This window comes from Semicossyphus pulcher, unplaced genomic scaffold (assembly GCF_022749685.1).
Source record: "Semicossyphus pulcher isolate SPU_LCO1_2020_fin unplaced genomic scaffold, fSemPul1.0.p SCAF_18, whole genome shotgun sequence".
Classification (NCBI taxonomy): Eukaryota; Metazoa; Chordata; class Actinopteri; order Labriformes; family Labridae; genus Semicossyphus; species Semicossyphus pulcher.
In genome coordinates, this window is record NW_027211691.1 from 24,062,282 (window position 1) to 24,085,578 (window position 23,297).

The 23,297-nt window shown below is 42.8% G+C and overlaps 1 protein-coding gene across 1 annotated transcript in view; it reads right to left on the minus strand.

Annotated features, from left to right (window-relative positions):
- rnf152 (ring finger protein 152) overlaps positions 1–23,297 on the minus strand; it is a 58,832-nt gene that overhangs the window by 11,521 nt on the left and 24,014 nt on the right. Inside the window, exon 2 of the mRNA XM_069667613.1 lies at positions 10,110–10,182. The gene's annotated coding sequence lies outside the window, so the exon portion shown is untranslated. The remainder of the gene's footprint in view (positions 1–10,109; positions 10,183–23,297) is intronic.

Sequence of the window (23,297 nt, forward strand, 5' to 3'; positions counted from 1 at the left end):
AATCAACTGAGGAGAGAGTTCACTCGTCCTCAGACAGAAGTTATAAATAACCGCTACAGACATGCACAAAGACACACACACACACACACACACACACACACACACACACACACAACTTAATAACCTACCTGCACGCAGCAGGGGGAGGTGGGCTGCAACATAAAGGAAAAACCTGGAAATCTGCAGACCATGAGCTGGTTTGAAGACGAGAGGACGATGTGCACTGTGATGTAACTGTTCATATCTGCACGCTGGTTCGTTAAAGGACATGTTTACAGTAAGCAGGTGCAAAGTAGATACCTGAGATATACAGGGTTAAATTTTTGACATACAGTAGTTAGCTAGTTTTAAAAGAAGGCCTCATTTATAAACAGTGAAAACATTTTGCTTACAGTGAGGGTTTGAAATAGTTGGCTAATGAAATAGCTAAATTAGTTTGCTAAAAAGTAGCATGATGGATGAGTTGGGGAGACAATAAGCTAAGCTAGTAATGGCTTGTAGTTGAAAAAGTTAGCTTCAAGAAGGCTAACAACGTGGAAACACACTTACAGAAGGACATCAGGACAACCCCGCAATTGCTAACAGACTTCAAGCACTTTAATTTAGAGCAAAGTAAACTGCCGATAAAAAATGTGGACATTTAGAGGACGTGATGTTTACATTAATGTAAGGCTGCACACACATTAACTTTATGAATCCCGTTCAGAACCATTTAGAAAATTACACTTAGATGTAAGTCATGGTTACAGGTTTGTTTTATCCATGACGACTGGGGTTTAAAGATCTTTTCACTGCACACCCTAAAAACCTCGCAGAGTATGCCAGAGCATGTAGGACTTTTGGATGCAGCCTCTCTGTGGTGATGATGATAAATTCTTTCATAAAATTATTGGAGTGACACCAAGTGGTTCTTGGCCCACAGCCGAACATTCATCTAAATTGCATTGAAATCTGTTGGCAAGCTCTAGAGATATTTTTACAAACCACCAGACAGACACAGAAATAAAAAGGACTGAAAACTCAGTGGCAGCAGTCAAAATAGAGTCAGGACTGACTCTCCACCTGAAATCTTAAATGATTTTTATTCACATTGTCCATCACACATTTTGAAGGCTGTATTAATGTTTATTAAAGTAAAGATAATTAAAACTGTTAAAAATACTAAATAAAGCAGTTTCATGTTAGAATGTAGTGTCTCTGAATCTCTCTAGAGGATGCACCATGTCTTGGGAGGCTGCTGCTAGCATTAGCTCAGCTTGTTTACTTTAGGATTCCTAAGGTTTTTACTTGAAGCAGAATTAACCACAGAGGTCCTCCCCTCTACAAATTAATCATTCCAAGTCATTTAAAACAGTTAAATGACTGAATAAAGCAGTTTCACGTTAACAATCAGAGTTTTTCCGATGTTCTTCAATGGACACAGGATGTCCGGTGAGGGGGCTGCTAGTCTAGCTGCTCAGCTAGTATTTATGAGCGTGTTTTACTTAAGGCTTCCTTTCCAAGGTTTTTACCAGAAGCTGAGTTAACCACAGAGGTCTTCTCCTCCACAAAATAATCAAATCAAGTCACCAGTTAAAACACTACATAAAGCATCGTCATGTTTCAAGTCAGTTTTTCCGATGCTTTTCAGCGGGCACAGGATGACCTCAGCTTGTTTTTATGAGCATGAAGCCGAATTACGTGCACAGGTCTCCGTCTTTACAAAATATTTGAACCAAGTAATTAAAACCAGTTAAGGCATTGAATAAGGCAGTTTCATGTCAAAAATCTGTGTTTTTCCAATGCTCTTCAACAACAACAGGTGAGGTGAGAGGGCTGCTAGCCTAGCTGCTAGCCTAGCTGCTACTAGCATTAGGGCAGCCTGTTTTATGAGTGTTTACTTAAGGATCCTTTACAAGGTTTTTACCTGAAGCCAAATTAACCGTTCAGGTCTCCTTTTTAAAAAAAATATATGTGAGGGAAATTCTCCTCCTGAAGATAATTTGTGAAGAACAAGCAAACTCAATGTTATGAATCAAGTCTCTTTACTTACATTTTACATGCAGCATGGAGAGAAGTACAGCAGTTCTCTCCCTTGCTGTTGCAGTGTTCAAGCTTATATACAACATCAACAACCCCCTTCCCCATCCCCACATATTCTAACAAAGTCATTAAAACCAGTTAATACACTAAAAAAAGGCAGTTTCACGTTGAAAATCTGTGTTTTTCCTTTGCTCTTCAGTGGACAAGGGATGCCCAGAAATGGGGCGGCTGGCCAAGCTGCCAAAAATGTCCATATAACTGATGTCAGGTTACAATTTTGATCAGGAATGTCCTCATCTTAACTGTAGTTCACTATAACCATCATTTTCTTTCTTTCTTTTTTCTATTTTACAAAAAAACATTCCCTTTCAGCTCAAACAATGCTTTGCAGTGGGAGGCATTCATGTACATTGGTGAGTAAAAACTGCAGAGTAACTGGCTTCTGTCGCTATTTCAGCTGCAAAGCTGTTTGATCCATCGATATCAAATACATTTTATTGGAATCCTTTATCGAGATCGTTTTATTTCCTGGCCCTTTATGAAACCATCAAAATTGAAGCTCAACTCTTCTCCGATATAACACTCCTTTATTCCCATAATGTGTTCAGCCATCTTTTGTTTTTCATCAGATATAAAACACTGACAGGAACGAACACATTTCCTTCACCTCACTTTCAAATATTGCAGAAACAATGAAACAGCTGCATTTGGAGTCTGTCCATGCGATTTGTGGCATCATATTTCTAATGAATTCCTTTACGCTCCAACATTCACTCATTGCATATGGCAGATAAATGCATTGTGTTATGATTAAGGTGTTGCATGTGTTGATATTATACTAATTGCGTGTCATTTATGTACTCAAATCAAAGAATTAAAGCTGAGGTGGTAAAAAAACGATTAATCCTGATATATGTTTCTAACATGGGTTATTTGTAGCATCATAAATGTTACAGCACAAACAAACATGTCAAATCAATTGTGTTCTCCTCTTAGTCTTGACTGTGGGCAGCGTGCTGAGCCAGCATTTGCATGTTGCCCTGATTTCCTCACCCACACATCAAATATTTGGATGGGAGTCAACATCTCTTACAAAGTAGAGCAGCTAAAGTGCAGGAGCTGCGGTGTGAGAGTAAAGGGCAACGGCAGCTCCTTCACCGAGTGTCCGGCTGCTTTTTACGCTCCACAGTCCCCCTGTGTGTGTGTTAATCCAGAGCTCATCAATTAACTTAAACTGCAGCTCATTTTTCATATATGTTTAATGGTGACTGCTCAGGCGAGAAGGGCAGAGAAAAGGCTGTCCTTGACTAAGGTTACAGTGTGAAGTATGGATGTGTGTGTCTGTGTGCTGATGGTCATTGTTTCAGAAGGGCTGTTTGCACTAAGTCTCAATTAAAGGGTCAAGGTTAGGTTTAGCTAAGAATAGGGATTTGGCATTAAGTTGTGGGTTAGAGTCTAAAAAAATTAAGAAATTACTGAAAAACTGTCACTCATTTCTAATAATTCTTCTAGAAAAAGAGATATCTCCAAATCTTGGTGCTAAAGTAAAGACGCAACGTCTTAACGGGGAGACTTTTAAGGGAAAAGAAAGTCAAAGAACCAACCAACTACAAAAGACTGGAAAAAGGTGTGAAAATAGTGTCTGAATCCAGAGAGTTAGCAAGGCACCATATCTAGTTCTAGCTAGTTCTTTGCTGGCTAGTTAGTTAGCCCTTAGCTAGTCAGCTTCAGCAACAAGCAGTAACTATAGGACCAAGCTATAGCTTAAATACACAAATTAATTTCACTGCACCACTTTTCTTAGCTGTAACTGACAAGACTACAGAACTGGTGCTCGCACGTTCCTGGCTTGCTAACAGGTTACTTTGCAAAATAAGTCAGTAACGTGTGCAGTGTAGCTTGGAGCAAGTTTCTGGAAACATATCTAAAACACACACGTAAAATGTGTTGTGCCACTTATGTTTGTTCCTAAATGTTCTTTGTTTTTAGCAAATGTGACTTGAAAAAGATGTAATGTATTGTCACTTGAGCAACTGCACTAACAAGTTGGATGACAGTCTGTTAGCAGAAAGCTAACTTGACTAGGGCTAGCATCTTCCCAGCTGGCTGATATGTCAGTACATTAGCAACCATCAAGAGCCACATATTTTGGCAAGACACTTAGAGAGTTACCAAGCCACCATATAGTTCTAGCAAGTTCTTTGCTGGCTAGTGAGTTAGCTGTTAGCTAGTAAGCCACAGCAACATGTAGTAACTATAGGACAAAGCTATATAAACCACTTTCTTTTTACTTAGATGTAACTAACTTTAGCAAGCTTATTCAACTGGTGTTGTGGCATGTTTCTGCTTGCTAACAGGTTAGTTAGCCAAATACGTCAGATACAGCTACTTCTGTTTGTCCTTAAATGTTCTTTGTTTTTAGCAAATGTGTTAACAAGCTGGAATTTATTGTCCCTTGAGAAACTGCGCTAGCACGCTGGATAACTGTCAGTTAGCAGCAAGCTTACACGACGAGGGCTAGCATCTTCCCGGCTGGGTTACGTGCCAGTATATGAGCAATAATCAAGAACCACCATATATTTTGGCAAGACAAATGTTTCAGTTACTTTCTAATGTGACTAGGGCTTTAATGTCTCTTCTTAAATGTACTTTAATTTAAGTATTTGTAAGCCTGCTAGCAAGCTAACGTTGCTACTTTGGTACTTATCTTGATGGCTTGTCAGGGAACTGAGCTCTGCTGCCTTCAGACTATGTGGCCAAAAGTTTATAGACGCCACTATCTACGTACTTTTGTGAACTTTCAGGTCCATTTGAACATATTTTCCCCGTTAGATGTAAAAGATGTTAACTGGCTTGCACAGAGCCATGACCTCACCCCCATCCTACAACTTGGGATGAATGGGAACACTGAATAAAATACCTTATCATCCAACCCACGAGTTGATGCTGTTATAAGAGGAGATTATGTTGTCTGATAAAACTGAGTGCTTCTTGTATATTGTTGTGACTGAGTGCACTTATGTATTCACCACCACCGACTCTGACGATGCATTGTGTTTGTGTGTGTGTGGGCTGAGCACAGATGGAGCCCCTGATAGAGGCCTGTGCAGCAGACCACTGCAGGACACATTATGGCAATTTCCAGCTTGAGGAGCCAGCAACCGTCAGAGCTGGCGGGGCTGCTGGATGAGCTCGGCCCCGCACATCCACCCGAGCGTGACACGAACGCCTGCACCGCTGGGACGCCCGCCCAGCAAGAGGAAAAGGTGAGCGGCGGACGGTGGTGTTCATACACTGCGGCTCTCCAGGTACTTGGATTCATTCTCTAAAGCCAATATTTGACTAGAGAAGACCTTTTCCTGACTTAACAGCAAATTCGCGAGGGGAAATGGAAAGGAGAGGCAGCGCTGATTGAATTTCCTCTCTGGTCAGAGTGTCCACAAACACACACACCACACACCGAAGCTGCTTCCTCTACCAAAAGACCTTGTTTAGGCTGTACAATTGAATAAGTTTAAGGTAGTATTAGAAGTTAGGCCTATTTTATGAAGAGCTTAAAAGTGGTTACCCTTATAGAAATGGTGCGCCAGTGCATTCATGGTGTTTCTGCCTGTTGTGATTTCATTTCTTGGAGTATTTTCCAATGTCTCATATCCCCAGAATCTGTACAAGCTGAGCTAAAAGGATAAGTAAGTCAATTGAAGGTTGTGTGTGGAGCTTTTGAACTGTAACGCTAAGGAGCCATTTGTTTCGTGCATGCACGTTTTATTGGTACAGATTTAATATTACTGTTTCGACTCCAGCCCAAATGTAATTTGCTGTCCTTATATTATCAAAGGAATGCATTAAACTTTCTAGAAAGGGACTTTTACTTTGATGAAAACTACTAACAGGGTAATTTTAAGACCACAAAGGATGCATTTTGACCACACTGTCAAAGTCATAGTGGTATTTAAGTATGACTGATCATCAGTAGAGCCGATACAGCCGAGAATTAATGCTTTGTTCAGTACTTTCAGCTACGATTCCTCATGATATAGTTTATTAAATTGACATGATCTCGATTCGCATAAGTGGCAGATAAAGGACGAGTTACACAAACCTTTTAAAAACTGATTCATTCCTTGAAGTTTTTCTGAATATTGACACAAGAAAGGATTCTCAAAGGACAATATACAGTCACGAGGCAGTCTCAGTGACGTGAGTATGCTCCATTTTTAAAGGAGAAAGCCGCTGTCAGTCACAGCTGGTGTTCTCTGTACTCAATAGAAGCAATAATATTTGAAATTGGCGCCACAGCTGTGGAGAAAGTTGTACAGCTCATGGTTTCGCCCATTCTACACCCCAGCGTGCATTTCACCCCTCCCTCTGAAAGGAACGGCGTGGAGTGAAATACTACCGTTTCTCTGCAGGCAACGGCTCAGAGCGGGACAGAATCTGAAATACGTCGAGAACATACCGGTGGATCGTCTAAAAAATCTTCAGGTCTGCAGTCGACATTTTAAACCTGACGATTCTAAACGAGACATGACATCGGAGGCGGGCGTCATGGATTGAGGAAGTGTAGTTTAGCGAGTTCCCTGGCCTCCGCCAGATGACGCGTTTTACGTAGTCTGGTGGAGGTTTTCGAGGGCCACTAAAGAAGCGGATAGCATCCTCAGACAGATAGGAAAATTGCATTTCATAATGGCATTAGCTCTCCATGATAGCATGATGGGACTGAGGTTGAAAATTCGGCTTTAAAATAAGGCTTTGAGATTATCTGAGGTTAAAGCTTGCCTTTAATTCTGTGCAATTCTGTCACATGTATTATTTAAAAACCAAACCACTGAAAATTTAAATCACATTAATGTCAGCTGTGATTTGTTTTTGACGCTCTGGGATGAAAACGGGAGGATGAAGCGGAATTGATAGAGGAAGGAATGCATTTTAAGTTTGTGTTTTGCCAATTCAGGAAGTGATGAGATATGAAATCCACGACCTTAAAGCTGAATGCATGTTTGTATGCAACATTTGGGCTACTTAATTCACCAATATTCAACTTGTAAATAATGTACATGTAAGAGTTCAGTCTGTGTATGTGGACTTGCATACCTGCATGCATGTTAGGGACTTATTGCTGTTCCTCCTACACCCGCCCATCAATCCTCCTCGAGGTCACACAGAGTGCAAAAGCTCTCTTCAGCAAAACAAATCATCGTCCCTCTCCGCTCTCTGATGAAAGGCGTCTCTGCACTGAGAAAATGTGCGATTTTCAGCGCAGATGAAAGAGGTGAACGCTGTGATTCCTGCCGCCGGAGGCCTGATCTGCATCTCCAGATTCAAATGAAGATCCTGGAGACCTGAGATAAAGGCGAAGCACGGCAGCTCTGCCCCAAACTTCAAACAACAACTGACACTTTTAATTAAGCTAATCTGCAAACTATGGAAATGAGGATTATTTAAAAACTAGCAGAGGAGGGGAGTCAACATTTTGTGCCCATTTTCAACTCAAGCATTCTCAAACACAAAGATGAAAAGCGAAAGTGTCTTTCGATGAGTCATAACTCTAACTTTAGGCCATAATGGGCTTTTTCCTCTCATGCTAGAAATCATTTTGTGGAGTAGATCTCGCTGTGGAATGAAACACTTCGATTCACTTATTAAATAACAGAGTTCACCACAGAGAGGGTGATAACATTTACCGCTAAGGACAGGCCTCGGGGCTCTGATTCTGCAGACGAGCAGCTCTGAGGAGACGTTTGAAAAGCACCACGTTTGTGCAGATGTTCTGTTTTCTCTGCTGAATCTGTGTGGGCGTCTGGTTTGTGCTTTTAAGTCTGATCGGAGGCGGTAAATAAGAATCATCCCCGGCGAGGCGGCACCTGAGAAGACAGGTTTCAGTACTGTGCATCTTTGTGCAGCTGCTTAAGTCAGCGCAGCAGGTAGCGAACGAACCCCGACCCGTGTTTCTCTGACTGAGTAGGAGATCATTCGCACATCGGCGAGCAGCACAGCATGAGAGAGTGCGTGTGGGTTTGCATGGATGTATGTGTGTGTGAATGTGGACTTGTGCGATGGAAATGCTAAGAGGAGCGATAAGAAAGACTCAGCTTGAGTTTAAAGAAGCTCAGCAGGTAAACATTCAGGGAAAAAACTGTAAAAAAAGACTTTCTAGAGGCTGAAAAACAGCCGATTACACATTCATCACATGCGCCGTCTTCTGTTCAACCTTCACCTCGACTTGCGGCTACGCTTCAAGCTAACGCTTTCAAGAGTGTCTCACTCAGTTTGAACCTCAGCCGGGACACGTTGCATGTTGCCAGCAGACAGACGTCGTCATATAGCTTCTGTTTTGTCACAAGGTTCTCGGGGAAAAAGACCGGAGGTGGAAGGAGTGACGAGGTGACGGCGGGGATCATTTTTAGAGTTGCCCTCGAACTGTTTTATGTCACCTTGTCAGCATCAACACCTCGACGTCTTCAGCTGGCATGTTGACGTGTTAATTAGAGGCAATCCCAAATAAATGAGGCAGCAGACATCATCTACACATATACACACAAATATATATGTGTGTGTGTGTGTGTGTGTGTGAGTGTGTTTTCAGGTTGTCAGGTGAAGAGCATCGGTAACAAGCCAGAGGAAACCATACATAAGCCTCCTTATAGGAGTATGTTCACAATGAACGGCCTATTTTTGGAGTCTTTTTACGCTTTCTGACAACTTCGTTTAATTTAAAGTCTAATTATTGAGCATCTATTTTACATGTCAGCATATTTTAACTCATTGTTAAGCATGTATCACTGCATCAAACTGCTTTACAAAGATGTGAAGAAGTAACTACTTGAACAGCGATGTTGAGAATGGCGACTTCAATCTAAAGTATAAGATATAACATATTTTAAATGGTATGAACTGAGAAACTGTGTACAAGTTTTAACCAGTTTACCATTATTATTAATGACCATAATCACCAGTCTTTTAAAAACCTTAAAAGATTATCTAGACATCGAAATGATGCAGGAAAATAAAGTTTATACACAGATGTTTATTTCTATTTGAACTAATGAGCTGCTTCTATAATTAAATACATTTAAATGTGTGATTAAAACACAGTTTTGAAGCACATCTAAACACATGTATTCCAATTATTGCCTCCTTGCTAAGCTAAGCTAACTGGCCTTGCATTTAGCTGGATACTCTATCTAATGCTACCATTTACTTTAACATAATGATTTATCTTTTAGTGCTTTATTTATGTGAAGAAGTTGGAGCATTAAAATTTGTTTTTAATTATAGAAAACGGGTAAACTAGCTTTAGCAAAGCTACTGACCAGCTAGCCTTGACAAGCGCTAGAAGCCTACAGTCACTGTTTTAAACTGTCTCTGTTTGCAAGTCCTTGTAGAACATTTATCGGTTTCTCGCACAAAAGACGTATTTGATGTTATAGTGATAAAAGAAGACGGCCAGCCCGGAAAGATCGTCTTAAAAATGCTAACAGTCTTAGCTAACAGATGCTAACAGAGGAAATCGTACTGTGCTCCTCTAAGCGGCCGCTTCCAGGAGACTGACAGGAGAGAGTGTGAGTGTTACTGCCGTTACCAGAGCTGACATCCAGCTGTTTCAGGGCTGCTCTGTAAATAGACCTCACTGCGATGGTTAATGATTTATGCAAACTTTGAAACACTACATGTCACATTCACCCTTTCACACACACATTCACACACTGATGGCAAAGGCGTAAGTGCCAATCTCCAATCAGTGTCTATACACACTCACCACCAGGAGCAATTCAGGGTTCAGTGTCTTGCCCAAGGACACTTCGACATGTAAGCGTAGCAGTTGGGGATCGAACCCCCAACCTTTCGATTGAGAGACGTCCGACTCTACCCTGAGCCCGAGTAGTTAGCCAACAGTGTTTTGGCTTTGTAGCGCTGTATAGTTCTGACTAATAACACGCATGTTCAAACGTGTCCTGTATGTGGTTATGTACGTTAAGAACAGATTAGTTAAGCTAACAAAGACTCGACTCCTGAAGAATAATGACTATAGCTTCCGCCACACCATCAAGCCCTGAACCCCCACGAGTACACACAAAGCAACTCACCCAGAACGGAACAATCTCGGTCCGACTCGGTCCAATGAGTCATTCCAACAATGTCACGACAACAGAATCCAGCCTGAAGAAAGAAAACATACAGAAACAACATGTTAACATCCACTTTGAACAAACACAGCCGTTCTCCTCTCTCTCCTCTCTCAGCAAAGGTTAATGGAGGCCCGAGGGAGCACAATACGTATAAAATCGCTTCTCTGGAGCAACTCAGTGAGATGCACCTACAAGTTGTTTTCTCGGTGCAGGTTACGAAATTGTTTCAGCATTTTCTGTGTCCTTATTCTTGGCTCGTTTTCCAAACCAAAGAAATCAAAGTCCATCAGTAAAACCAGGGCACGAGACAGAGATGTTTTTAAAACCCACTTCAGTCGCTGGTTTAACTTTCATGCATTTATTTCCTGCTGTTAAAAGTCACATTTTAACCTTTTGGACTGACTCTCTCCTCATTAGCTCTGATTGTGTCAAAACCTCACTGATCCTCATGCATAACAGCTTTCTATTTTATGCAATTAAGTTAGAAAGTGCCAATTAAACAGGAGAATATCAAAGTGTCAAACATGAAAGGACCAGAGGAGGCTCAAGTACCCCAACAATGCCACTTTTACTGCCAAACAATAATCACGTTTACAACCAAACCTTAGAAATGTGGAGCGGCAGAAACAACACGCAGCATCCTGCATGAATGACTGTGATCCACACACTGTAAACAGTCCGCCTGCAGTCATTACAGGGACACAGAGTCAACAATTAGCCTGCTTACTATCAGATCTGAGATCAGCCGCATTAGCAGGATGTAAGCACTCTTTATCTCTGCACACTGGGCAACACAATGGATGATTAATATGGTCGGCGCGTACAGTGGAGGCTCCATCTGAGGATATAAAGAGGTTTTATTGGGCTGTTAAGACCAGATCGCCTCATAATTCAATTTGGTTTATGGGGCAAGGATGGAATCAAACATTGATTCTAAAAGCATCACAAATGTCAAATGAAAAGTGGAATTCATTCACCTTCATCGTCGTCTCTCGTTACTGAGAATGTTTGTATTTCATTTTATCTAAAGTCTGTTAGAATCGTGTGTTCAACATTTATATTATGTATAATTATTTTATAGATTTGTATCTGTCCAACGATCAATCCATTTACTATCCGTTCATCTACCCATCAAACTATCTATTCATCAATCCATCCATTTAACTACCCATCCTTCTACTCACCTATCATCCATCCATCCATCCATCCATCCAACCATCCATTTACTATCCATCCATCTACCCTCCATCATCCATCCATCCATCCAACTATCTTTCCATGTACCATCTATCCATCCATTTAACTGCCCATCCATCTACTCATCTATCATCCATCCATCCATTTATATATCCATCCTTCCATCATGTACAAAACTATCCACCCACCCAATATTATGATATTATATGTCATATTTTCCTCACAGGGTAAACGTGTGTTGCTCTGTCACTTGCTCGAGGGCTCTCTGTTTGGCATCAACATCAACAGGTTGTTTTTTTACCTGCAGCTCCTCTTACAAACACGTAACTTGATTTCCAGCTCAGCTCATCTTTCTCCTCTCGGCTCCACAGAGCCTTTAATATGTCAGTTTGGAGGGATTGAAGATCCAGAAAGACGGAAAAAGAAAAAGATATATGGGGATATGAATGTATGCATGTTGTATACTTTCTCGTCCAGACCTGGCAACTACATTTCCCACAATGCAACCCAAACAACAAATGTTTAATAGGAGATTTGGCGAATGTAGCCTGAAGTCTGTAGCCTCAACCAGAGATGAGAAGCTGGCTTAAAAGGTCTGCTTAGCAAAATTACTCAAATAAAATTAAAGTTCCTCGTTGGAGCTTATATGGACCTTTGGGCAGAGCACGATTAGCTTAGCTTACTTAAAGCTGGTCTTAGCACCTAGCTTACTCTCCGTAACCTTATAACCTATTTGTTTGTGTGCCAATTAAATGGATGAGATATAACAAAAAAAGGTGTAGACTCAAACTTTTAAGAGCCTGGCTTCACCCTGCTTCCAGTCTTTATGCTAAGCTAAGCTAAGCTAAGCTAAGCTAAGCTAAGCTAAGCTAAGCTAATCACCTCCTGGCTGTAGCTCCAAAGATAACACACAGACATGGGAGTGGTATCAATGTTCTCGTCTTGGTCTTAATTTCTCTTAATGTAACTTGTTAAAGTCAAACATCATCCGATAAAAAGTTTTGCTCACATTACGCGTCTTTATTTTTCAGATTATCAGTGAGGAAATAATAATATTACTGCTCCATAATTATCAATCAATTGTGCTTCTTAGCAGCGAGTGTAAACCCTCTTTTCTCGTCTCAGTCCAAGTTTCACCGTCCTTCGAGACTTTCCAACGACTCCTTCTTTTAAAGTTTTTATTATAATCCCAAATCCTTCAGAGTACAAACCAATTAAGACGGTTTAATCCCTCAAAGTGCAAATTAAAATCCTTAAAACAAGGACGACTTGTGGAAACAGCAGTGCAGATAGCAGAAATCACTAAGTAACAGCTGTAGCGTCCTTGGAAGGAGAAAGAGAAGCTTGCTGTGAGGTAACATTCACATTAAAAGGACGTGAAATGGAGCAAACGAAGGATTAAGTTGCAGTTTTATTAATAAAGCGTGCAATGAAGTAAGCCGTTTTTTACTGTACGTGCTGTAACTACAGAGACAGGAAGTGAGGTCTCCGGCTGCCAGGCCACCTGCTACTACACTTCTGATTTGAGAAATGGCCGTGATGTCTTCCATCGGCTATTTTCACACCTCCCTCCCCCTCGCGCTCCCCCCTGCTCATCTCTTTTAGTGAGACAGACAGCTCTGAGGCTGAGGACACGTTTGACGCTCCGCCAAGGAGAGGAATATTTCACCCAGACGGATGTCAGCGTGGACGCCTCCGGCTGAAGAGAAAACACGAACGGGTCGATGCACTGATTGACACGTCGCTGGCGAGTCCCAAGTCAGGTTCTCCTCCTCTGACGGACGGAGACAAATCCATCAGGACAGACAGCATATTGATACAACAGGTGCTGGCAGGTAGCCGCATGCTAATTTACAATTCTGCAGCCACTGCACTGACACCTGCACGGCGGGGGAATCTTTACATTTAGGAATCAGCTACAAGGGTAATTCCCAACCCAGCAGACAACTGATGTGAAGGAAAACAACTGATTTAAAGCCTATTTTTAAGAGAAATTGTTGCATCTTTCCAGCAAAATGTCCCAATCTATTAATGGAATCAGCTGGACGATGCATCAGTCCAACAGTGTTTGGTCAAGCGCAAATAATACGATGGATTTGTGTCCAATAATAGTCCAAATTTAACGACTTTAAGTATCTGTTTTTGATCGACAGAGATTTAAATCCCTTTCATGAGAGAGACCTGGACTGCTCCAGTTTGGAATAAAAGTGTGAACAGATATTTAAGACAGGGCAGCACACAGAAAAGACTAAATCCAACATGCATTATTCAGACAGATGGACTTTTAACATGGCCATAAATTAATTACCCCTAAATCCAATCGTCATGACGAAATCTAACGGCCTAATTCAGTAAAGACTTAATTCTGGAAGCACACGCAGAGGGTCAAATGCACCCAGAAGTGCGCTGCAGAGCACACAGCGTCTCTGAGCTCCGGTGCTGTTTGCATGTATTTCAATGAGTCATTATGCAAACATTCGGGGCAAATTTGGCCCCTTTCTATGCAAATGAGTCTGGACCAGCTGCAGTTGCGGGCTCTCTCAAGAAACAAAGCTGCGTTACAGGCAGCGAAACTAGTGAACAACAAACTGTTCAAAGAGCCGCCCCCTCCTCTCCCTGCTCATCATCGATCTGTGGATGGAGTCGAGCTCCGTCAGCGTGGAGCGCGCAGCAGAGGCGGCTTAACTCGTCATATTTCTCCCGTAATGTTGCATAAAACTGATCTGAGAATTCCAACCAACAAACCAGCGCACAGCCGAGACCGAGTCTTGCATTGCCCCAAAGCGTGGCGTGCATTTTGATACGCTTGCTAACTGCAGCTTGTGCAACTTCAGGGGAACTGGCGCCACAGATGAATCATCCCTGAGGGTTCATAGAGGAATTTATCAAGACAAGCAGAGAGAGTGATCTCCAGGCGTTGTCGCTCCGTTAATAAAACAGGTGGTTGTTTAATCACATGCTCCACAAACATCCTCAAAGCAAAACTATGAACACAACTTGTGTGTTTTAGAGAATTATAAGGACAGAAGTGTCGTTGTTACATACAGGAGGAAACATTTTAAAGTCTACAATCTGTTTTGATCCCGTCAGTCTGAGCCAACCAGATCTAATTGTGTTTTCCGCGACGGTTCAGACCAAAGACTTGCAGCTGTAGGTGTGAAAACATGATTATTCACACTGTATGTTTCATCAGTTTCTACACAAACAAACCCACCAACGCAGCCTCAGACCAAACCCCTCTGCTCCTTCTCCGGAGGAAAACGAAGTGAGTCGTCAGTGCTGCTCGGAGGCCGTTAATCAGCTTCTTTATAAATAAATGACACAATTCTCTCTGGATGAACCTTGGCTTCATGATCCCCTCTTTGAGGACATCCTTCAATAGTTTCTCCTCCAGTCTTCCTCCACAAAATGTCCCCACGTGTTGCCAAATAAAGAGGCTTTGATATTCCTACACGCTCATCTCCGGCTGGCATGTTCGCACTCTTTAAAGGGAGCGTGGCGTTGTTGCGTCTGACAGCTGAGCGGGGGACCCTGTGATGCCGGCAACGACATGAAGGATGACAACAGACGCTCCGACATCAAAGCCCCGCAGCTCACACACTTACGCACACATGTATACATGCAAAAAGGGACATTTGCAGCCGATTACAAAGGCCAGTTATTCATCAGCACTTACACTACAGCTCTGAAACGACTCCCGCAGCTCATTTGTACACGAGGAAGAAAAAGCGAGCTCCTCTCTGCATCCCATCGACACTCACTTTAGATAATGGGCCTGCAGGGAGGATATAGATTGGAGGATGAATCTCTGAGCTTCTGTAGCCGCTGAATGGGCAGACATGGCAGATAAAAGGCTTTAGAAAGGGACACTACAGTACCCGCGGTGGCAATTTGTCAGGATTAAAGCTGGATAGTGTCTGTCATTGTGTGTGTGTGTGTGTGTGTGGTCGCAGCGTCAGGTGTTGTTCATTACCCCGAGGTTGTCAGGGAATCGGAGCGCTGATCTGGGAGCAGCCGGAGGTCATCCGAGGCTGCGTTTCACCCTGCAGCAGCTCACGGGCGGATCTGAGTGCATGTTTACTTTATTTATAGACATTTATAAACTAAATTATTTAAATTGAAACTGTGATAAATGATTAAAACAATCATCACTTGCAGCTGAAGTCGGTTTATTTATGTTGCAGCAAAGCGTTTTTGCACCATGCAAATAAGTTTGATTTGTTCTGGTCTTTATTTGAGATCTTTGCTGCCAATTTTTATGGTGAAAGTTTGGTCAGTTTTGTGGTAAAAAAACTTTAAAAGCTTTATATTTGGGTTTAAAATATGTTGTCATCTTACTCCTAGAAATACAGCAACCCCCACAAGCTTGGATCAGACTGATACAGCTCTAAAGTTGTTGACATACTGGACTATCCATCCATCCATCATCTTCCGCTCACCCGGGGTTGGGTCACGGCGGCAGCAGGCTAAACAAGGTGACCCAGGCCTCCCTCTCCCCAACAACGTTTTCCAGCTCCTCCTGTGGGATCCCGAGACGTTCCCAGGCCAGACGGGATATATAATCCCTCCAGCGAGCTCTGGGTCAGCCCCGGGGTCTCCTCCCAGTTGGACGTGCCCGGGAAACCTCCAAAGGGAGGCGCCCAGGAGGCATCCTCATCAACTGGCTCCTTTTGATGAGAAGGAGTAGCAGCTCTACTCTACCCAAGCTCCTACTCTCTCTCTAAGGCTGAGCCCAGACACCCTGCGGAGGAAACTCATTTCGGCCGCTTGCATCCGCGATCTCATTCTTTCAGCCTCTACCCAAAGCTCACAACCACAGGTGAGGGTTGGAGCGTAGATCGACTGGTAAATGGAAAGCTTTGCCTTCAGGCTCAGCTCCCTCTTCACCACGACGGTCCGCTTCAACGCCCGCATTACTGCTGACGCTGCACCGATCCGCCTGTCAATCTCACGGTCCATTTTACCCTCACTCGTGAGCAAGACCCCGAGATACTTAAACTCCTTCGCTTGAGGCAGAGACTCACTCCCCAGGACACACGACTTAAACAACTAACAACTCAAATATCAACAGACTGTCAGCTTGTTGGCCACGTTTATCAGGTTCGAGCCACTCAGAAGGCAAAGGCTATCTTGGAAGACCCTCACCACCCTGTTCATGCAGAGCTTAGACCTCTACCAACAGGGAGGAGGTTCACTCCCAACAGATACCTCAGGTCATTTGTTCCATCAGCAGTTGGTTTTTAAACAAGCTGCAGGCACTGTTGCCATTGAACATATACCAAGGACTGTTGGTGTCTATCGTGACATCCATGGGTGTTATGTCTCCTGTCCTTGTATTCATGTCTTTTATGATGTGTATTGCTTGTGTGTGCTACTGTTGTAAACCAAACTGCCCCTTGGGGACAATAAAGATTTTCCAGTAAAATCCAATCCAAACCTGGGGTGAGCGAGTTTTTGGCATGGTTTCCACGGAGGACAAAGAAGACGCCCAAGGAAAGACATCTCTTAAAAACAAGGACTGAGAGAGCGGACTTCTCATTTTTTATACACCTTTTAAAACCTGAACTACAAAGAAGAGGCTCCATTTCAGGCTTTAGTTGTTGTTGTTGACGTCGGCCGACGTCGTCTTGTTGGTATCTGACGCGTCAGCTGTTTTTGTTTTCGCCACTGTAATATATTTGTCCATTGGCAATGCTAGACTTTTTCTCTGTGTGTGTCTGAATGTGAAATCTGTCATGGAAATCACCAGGGCAACGCGTTTGTGTGCTATGCCACCCGAAAAAGAGTCAGGGTTGTCCAACGTGAAAACATAGTACCGCCTGCTACATTTTCCGACCGAAAAACCCTCCCACATAGGAGCGGTGACTCGCCCCCCCGTCATGCCCCTGTCGTGCCCCACAGTTTGAGAATCACTGATTGAAGCCACAGTCAAAGTCTCTTTGTGAAGCCGGCTGCTGAGCTAACTATAGGCAACGAGTCTGGTTCAGTGTAGCCGCGTAACAATACGCCTGTGGACCCTGAAAATAAGAGCAGGAATGATATACGTTATGTATGTTTCCACTACGGGAGAAACCTGATGGTCTTTGCTTTTAGTAGGAAAAAAATGCACTTCCAAAACCACACTGGCAAAATAGGTTTGAAAATACAGACTTAAATGCTACAGAGCCTCTCTTGTGCTCGGCATAAAGAGGTTTCTGAGGGGCATTCGGTGTAAAAGAGAAATAAAGAAATAAGAACAGACGCAGAGAGCCTCCTGTTATTGTCTCTGTGTCCTCATGAACTGAAGGCCGCCCTTCATCCTGCACAGACATCAATCAGACACCATCACTGACGAACCTGTGATTACCTCCCTCTCCATCTCCAGCACCGCTCTCTCCTGGAGCATCATCTCCCACTTTGAACCTCCACACACTCAAACACACACACGCTGCCTCATACAAGAGCCCTGCAGCAGAGAAACAAAAAAAAAGTCAAATGTCAAACATTAAACACACACACTGTACACACACAGCGCACACGCCTGACCTTCTGCAGCGTCTCCGGAGGGCAAACATGTGAAAGGCTACCTGTGTTCAAGCAGAAATCCCCGACGGCCTTCTGCACAAGCTTTCAAGCTACCTCTAATGAAATTGCTTCGGCGGCACAATGCTCCCTTTCTGCGCTGATGCTGCCGATGAAAGCCGCAGGATTGGTTTCCACGGAGCGCTCAGACCTGCAGCTGACAGTGAGAGCTGTTGTTGTGGTGGTCGACAGCATTAAAGAAACATCTGAACACGCTGCTCTCCCGCCTGCAGAGGTTACAAAACAATGTTGATATTATGCAAATAGATTTCGCTCTGTTTTTAATCCAGCACTTCCACCTCCACACTGTGACACAAAGCCATTGTGTCAGATGAATTCATTACAGGAGCTGTCAGAGCAAATCTCATTACCGAGCCAACAGCAATCAACACATCTGAGTGTTGGAGCCGGCGAGGGAGAGATGCAAGAGTCAGTTTGTTTACAATTAAATTAATTTAAGGTCTGTGATTATCAGTAAATCAGTTTTACATTTTAAAGCATTTTAACATTCTCTGGTTGCAGCCTCTTAAATTTCTGTGCTGTATCATTATAAATTGAGTATCACTGGGTTTTAGACAGCCGGTCAAACTAAAACTAGACGTGTCAGTGTTTCCGCTACATACAAATTATTGCCGCCGCTGCTTCAGATTTCTATAACGTGTCCCGAAGTCGAAATTAAACGACTCAACAGGACATCAATCACACGTGAAGTCGTGGCAACCAAATAAACAACAGCAGGACCAGTTCCTCACACAGTGTTCACAATGTAAACAATCCTATTGTGTATCTCTGTATGTCCCTACTGTAAATGCATTGATTGTCGCTGTTTATAAAGCTTATAAAAAGTCCAGATGTCATTTGGTAACGACTGCTCGATCGTTTTGATGGAAAGACTGCAAGTCAAGATGTCACCTTTAGATAGTAGAAGAATAATCTACACATTTAAATACAGTATAATTTAACAGATTAAATAATCCTGTGTTGCAGCACTACATCAACTCATATCAAGATAAAGCTAATAAAAGTCTGCCTAAATATGCTCCCTTTGGATTAGGCCTAGCATGCTAGCATGCTAAACGTTTTTGTTTTTAGCTAAATGCTAGAACTGCACATTAATATTTTAAACTTTAGAATGTTTCTTTTGGATTATTTCTAGCAAACTAACTTAACGTAAAAAGTTAGTGAGTAGCAGAATCACTGGAAAGCATACTAATATGTTTAACATCAGCATAATACTTTGAGCTAAATGCCACAGTAGCATGCTAAAATGCTAAACACCACCAACCTGGCTATTATATCATGCTAAAATAGCAGCTGTAGAGCTATACTAAAGTATTTCGATTTAAGATGAATGGCTAAACAACATTCAAACATGCTAAACTGTAGCATGTTTTTAGATTAACGCTATAATACTGTAACACTAGGTCTGAGTTCCTGTTTATGTTTGCTGTTGTTTTGCAGTTGTTTACTGAGGCAGGTGTCCACCCTGGTGGGTAACTGGCTGAGAGGTAGGTCTGGGGGAGGGAAGAGGGAGTTATTGATGTAAAGCTACTTTTAAGCGGGAGTTCGGCGTTCTGCGGAGGAGAGGAAGACGCATGTTGAGCGTGCGAGAGCAAAGTGACAAAAGCAGTTAGCCAACCTGTTTTTCATTTGTTTGGGTTAGCTGTTGCTGCGACAAGGAAACGAATCTGGGCTCTGTTGAGCGAGCAACGCACATTGCCTCTTCCTCGTTCTTCCTCCATCCATTGAGCTACTCTGCAACTCTGAAATAGCATACCAACATGTTAAAAAGCATTTTACTATGCTTAGCTTAAGGTTTGGGCTAGCATACTTCATTTGGTAGCTTTTTTATCATTGCTAAAACAGCAGGCTTGCTTTTAGATAATGCTAGCAGAGGCTAAAAACATGCTAAACCTCGGCATGTTGCTATAAGAGCCGTAACAGTTTAACTTGCGAGACTAACACTAAGTGTTGCACGGTAAAAAAAACAATGTTAAAACGCTAAAACTGCTACACACTAAATATTACACCACCTCTGGCTCTGCTATCAATTCATTTTACTCCTTTAAACTCATGGATATTAACCATTAAATATTTATAATACAATGCATTGTGTGTACAATAAGTGGTTTATGTTTTCATTTACTAATTACCCCCCTGTAATGAGCCCCGTGGTGGTGCCTTCTCCATCACACGTCCTTGATGTAACCCACATATCACGGCTTAAAGATTGTTACTGTTGCTGTGCTGTGATTGACAGCTGTCTCTGTCCATCCCCCTCAGCCATGGTGGTCGCCGTTCCTCAGCCTTGTTTAGCTGCACACAGGCTGAGTTTTGAGTCTCCGCCTGAAGCTGCCGACAAAATGTTGAATGTAAACTCGCACCACCGACACTGCTTCTATCTGTCTGCATTCGTGGAGCAGTTTTCACCAGAGGGACTGGCTGTGAAGTCGTTTGGTTCACAGGTAAATAAATAAATAAACAATCTCTCACAGAGCTGACAGTGTTTTGGTTTTCGCTGCATCCTTCCATCACATTTACACATCACACTCTGTTCCCTGACAGCAGCACAGGTGTGCATCGACTCCGCTGAGCGAAATGAGCTGCAGTAACACCTGGCGGAGCATTTTGCACAGTAACCCTAAATGTTAATGACTCGAGCAGTTGGTGGGCAAATTGACAGGATAACAAGCTCTGATGAGGCCCGCGGAGTTAATCAATGGCAGTGACATCCGATGAGATAGTAAAGCACCAGACAAAAACACAAAGACACAGTCAATGGGAGGCAACGAGGACCCGGAGTGCAGTCAATGAAGTGCTCAATGCAAACTCAGCAAGAGAGAGCAGAACAGCCTCCAGCATTTAGAGGAAAAATCCACTTTTTCAGGGTCAATGTCGAGCGAAATACACCGACTCCCCTGTGCAACACACTCGAGCACTCGTCAAATGGAAGCAGACGGGAGAGGAGTTTCACAGCAGGAGCGTCAGTGTGCTACAGAGGTCATAAATCAGACGCTTTTCATCGAGTGTGTGTGTGTGTGTGTTCAGTCAGGCAGAGGCAGAGTCAGACTCGACATGTTTCAATCATCGGGACAACAGACAAGCTGACAGCAGGAGAGGCAAGAACACCCAGAGGCGTCGAGAGAGTACGACCAGCTCGATTGAGATACGAGACACCGGGAAGAACGACATTGATCAAGCTTTAAAACGAGACAACACTGTGAATTAACGGCATGTTCTCACTCCCAACTCCTCCAATGTGGCAGCTTGGTCTTCAGAACGTGACGATCTGGTACCACTCAGTTTGATAAGTGCTGTTAGCAGTTAGCAAGAATAAATGTGCAACGTTAGCAAAAATATATAAGAAACATCTTTAGCATTCAACGGTACACAGTTTGGTTTTGTTTGGGAGCTAAAAATACTTGTTTAGGTGAAGAATAAAGATCCTGTTTAAAGTTTAAGTAAGTACTAATGTTGGTACACTAGTTAAACATCTAACGTACCAGTATGTAACATAATAAACACTAGGTTTGTGCGTATGTTGCGTTCTAATGCTAGGTGTATAACAAGTAACGAACGAACATTAACACACGTTATGTAACTTACACAACATATTTGACCAATATACCAATTAAATAGAGCGAAGCCTGCAAGCTGGTTCAGGCAGGCAACGCGTCTATTTAAGCTGCATGATTTCCAGTCTCTCTCCCTTGGCTCTGTCATTGCCACCGCTGCCCTGCACCAGTTCTGCGCTCATACTTTCAGCCCCACCATCACTCCAGCATCCACCTGCAGGCTCCGGCTAAGGGGGGTTTAAGATACGATCTCGTCACAGCTCAAATTTCTGCATGTAAAATAAATCAGCGAGGAGTGATGAGGTCGGAGCCGAGACGTCAAACACAAGCTGTGTTCTGCTGCTGCTGTTAACATTTCAAACTATTACAAACGTGAGTGGCCAGACTGAACTAGCGTACACTATGTAACTTCAAACAATGCTCTTAAAAGAAGTCAACATTCACTATTTGTTTTAAGGAATGTAACAACCGTCTCCCGGATGAAAGTTTGTTTGATCAATCCACGGCCCCGAGTGCCGACACAAGCAGACTTTTTCGCTCAACATACCACGTCACATGACTTAAAATTAGCTAGAGAAATGATGCTAGAGGGGTACCCACAGCTTCCTATTTTGACACTTTGGGCCACTGACCAAATAAACGACTAAGTTTATAATCATGGCAGATTTAACATGCTGTCACACACAGCACATGATCACGATTCCACAGCACGCGCCGCGGTCCGTCTCCGGTGCTAAAGATACGCACCGGGTCTATTTTTGACGGAGGCCGCTTCAAGCACGCATCAAGCTGAACGGAGCAGATCGTTCCAAACAGGAAGTCACACACGAAAACAGCATACAGCATCCGGTCATTTCAAAATAAAACACCATGTTCAGACCGGTACAGACTCCATTTTTTTTTCATTTTCACAACAACAACACACTGACATCTTTAAAAAAGAACATATTTAATTAAGTAGTGTACTCAGCCATGGTAGAAGCACAAAAATCACAGAATGATGAGCAGATAATCAACCTCGGAGGTGCAAACTGAACTGTTGTTTGTGTGTTGCTCTGTTTAACCCGCTACGGATCAGACACGCTTCCTGTGGGCGAGGGCTCGCGCCGTCTGACGGACCAGGACCGTGGCACAGACGGAACGCGCCGGACACGGATCCTGTGGGATCGAGGCGTAACAGTCTTACTGATTTTATAAGCTCTTATTTTTATCTTTGCACTGGGAAAGGTTGCGTTCTATTTCGTTGTACATGTACAATGACAATAAAGAATTTTCTTTTCTATTTTATTCTGCTTCATAAAGATCAAAGCTCCACGTGTTTCTCAGACAGCATGGACAGAAATCTTTAATATGGGACCTGCAAAACCCTAAAATCACAATATGACATCAATAAACTACAAATTGTGTACTAGTTTCTACCAGATTGGGCGTCCATAAATCCTTTAGACCAAACACAACTGATGGTTTAAAATTGGATTCCTCTGGATTGTGCCCACTGACACCCTTACTTTGTGAACGTGTTCAAACACACTAAAATTTTAATCAAACACACAGAAATCTACAAATCCATCTCATTAAGCGAAGCCAGGAACCACTTCTCCGTCTGCAGCCCTACTTTGGGATTTAGTTTGATCAATTGGGCCTAATTATACATGAAAAGCCTGTCTGGTCCGGTATTAAGCAAACACAGCCACAGGAGATGCAAACACTCATTTCAAGGCCAAGTACGGATATCCTTAGATGCAATCCCATAATATCCTGCCTTTGGGTTTTCAAATTTATCCAAAAAGATGTTTTGATTCCTCTAAGAGAT